Genomic DNA, 2,850 nt, shown 5'->3' with positions numbered 1-2,850 from the left:
ATCTGTAGGGACCTCCGCCCTGAAAGGGCAGACCTGGGAAGCTGATGAGTACCCTATGGAGATTCTTCCCTAAGAAAGGCTAGAAAACAAAATCCCTTGAGGCGAGGTACCCACTCCCTCCCCCTTTCCTCAGGCTTTACCTTTGCTTCTTCCTCCTAAGCTCCAAGTGCCGTGTGTGTGTGTGTGTGTGTGTGTGTGTGTGTGTGTGTGTGTGTGTGTAAGAGAGAGGGAAAGACAGAGAGAAACATTGATGTGAGAGAAACACATCGATTGCTTGCCTCCGCACCAGGGCCAGGGCCCAAGGAGCCTGCAACCAAGGTACGTGCCCTTGACCAGAATCGAACCCGGGACTCGTCGGTCCCCAGGCTGATGCTCTATCCACTGAGCCACAACGGCCAGGGCTGTGTGTGTGTTTTGAGTGCACGGTGGAAGCATTTTATTCAGACATTTCCCCCCTTTATTTTCCCATCACCATTTAGCGCCCCCATATCCTCTTCCACATCCACCCAGCCCCCCCCCCAATCACCACACTGTTGACTGTGTCCATGAATTCTTCCTTTTTTTTCTTTTTTTTGCTCAATCACTCCACCCCCTCCCCCCAGAGCTGTCTGCTTGATCTCTATGAGCCCGTCTCTATTTTGCTTGTTAATTCAGTTTGTTCATTAAATTCCGCATATGAGTGCAATCATATGGCACTTGTCTTTCTCTGACTGGCTTAGTTCACTCAGCATAATGTTCTCCAGGTCCCTCCATGCTGTCGCTGTCGAAAGGGTAAAATTTTCTTCCTTTTTGTGGCCGAGGGCCCTTCTTTGCCTCTGTAACTGGTTTCCTGAGTCCATGCAGCCCAGCTGGCTCACTTCTCCACCGTCTGTGACTTTCTGGAGAAGCTCCTGGCACCTGAGTTCCTGGCTCTGAATTCTTTCCTAGCGGAACTGCAGGACCGAGGTCCCACTCTGCGGTCAGCACAACCATGTGACCTCCTTACGGAAGGGCCGTGCGGGCAGCAGTGCTGAGTGAGGCAGAGGAGACCCCACCACAGCGGACCCTTGAACTACACAGGTTTGAACTGCGTGGGTCCACTGACACTCCGATTTTTTTTCAATAAATATCTGCAGAACTGGAAATGCATTTTCTCTTCCTTATGATTTTCTTAGTAACAGTTCCTTTTCTCTAGCTTACTTTCTTGTAAGAACCCAGTTTACAATGCATACAGCATCCAAAATGTGTTCATGGCTGTTTATGGCATCGGTAAGGCCTGCAGTCAACAGCAGGCTGTTAGTAAAGTTCTGGGGGAGTCAATAGTTATATGTGAATACTGGAGTGTGTGGGGTCAGCGCCCCCCCCACATCTAGAGCAGACTGCTCTGTGCTGACTTCCAGGACCTGCTACACAGAGAGGCCTCAGCAGGACCTGCCTCAGGTGCCTCCAGCAGATGTTTATATAACAAATGCTGTTTAATGTTACTATGTGTCAGTTACTTTTCTTTTTTAAAAAAAATATATATATTAAAAAATATTTTAATTGATTTCAGAGAGGAAGGGAGAGAGACAGATAGAAACATCAATGATGAGAAATCACTGATGACAGATAGAAACATCAATGATGAGAGAGAATCACTGATTGGCTGCCTTCTGCACGCCCCACACTGGGATGGAGCCTGCAACCCGGGCCTGTGCCCTGACTGGGACTTGAACCGTGACCTCCTGGTTCAGAGGTTGATGCTCAACCACTGAGACATACCGGCCGGGCCCATCACCAGTTGTCCACGGGTTGTGCATGTATGTTCTCTGGCTGGTCCCTTTACCTTCTCTCATCCAGTCCCCCTCCTCACTCCCCCCGACAGCCGTCAGTCTGTTCCATGGACCCATGCCTGTTTCTAGTTTGTTCTCCAGTCAAACTGATGGTTTAAAGTACTTCGCCATGTTCAGAGCTCTTGCCTCTCATGAGAGCTCCTCTCTAATTCACTGGTTGAATATTTTGAGCGCCTGAATGTGCCGAGCCCTGTGTTAGGCACTCGGCTGCAGCGGAGAGCAGGGCGGACGAGGTTCCGGACCCAGGAGGGTATCATAAAGGGCAGTTTCAGCCCCTGTGACACAGGGGTGTGTGGGGCGTGGGTCCCCAGCCATGGCGGGACACGGAGCTTCCAGGAGCCAAGAGCGCTGCACAGTGTAGCTCAGCAAATGCCTGCGGGTGAAGCCCGACTGTGCACCGGGTCCCCAGGAATTGGGGGGGCGGGGACCGGTTCAGTGAAGCGGAAGTACGGGGGTGGGTGTTTGTGCGGAGGGAAGAGACCGAGGTAGGAGAGCAAACGGTTTTTCTGTTTCGAAGGATGATTCTGCAAAATGTAGACTAGACTTCAGGAGCAAGGCAGGCTGCGGTGGAAGCCATGGGCGGCCTCTCCCGGCAGGTGGACCGGGAGGCCGGCGCGGCAGAGGGGAGACAGCGTGGCTTGGTTTCCTGCGGAGGTTCACCCTCCAGGACACGGGCACCTCCGTCAGTGGTTCCTGCTCTCCAACCAGACAGCCCGAGCTCAGGCCTTGCACCCCCGGGGGTGGACGCCCCCCTGAGCAGGTGGTTCCTAACGGGAAGCCCAAAGCCCCGCAGGGGGCGGGGGGGGGCTTTCCTTGGAGCTCCTACACCACAGTCAGGTCGGGGCCCCGTGTCCCCCACGATCCCACGAAGGCAAAGGGCATTTTGCAGGCGACCAGGTCGGTGCGAACCTCGCGGGAGTCGCTGCTCTGCCCGGAGGTGAAGGCGAGGCCGGGCTCCTCGCCGAGAGTCAAGTTCACTTGCTGGGCAGGTGAGTCAGCGGCGAGGGTCGGCCTCCGGGGTCGGTTCAGGACACCGTGC

This window comes from Myotis brandtii, unplaced genomic scaffold, assembly GCF_000412655.1.
Source record: "Myotis brandtii unplaced genomic scaffold, ASM41265v1 scaffold139, whole genome shotgun sequence".
Lineage (NCBI taxonomy): Eukaryota > Metazoa > Chordata > Mammalia > Chiroptera > Vespertilionidae > Myotis > Myotis brandtii.
Note: the sequence above shows the minus strand (reverse complement) of the source record.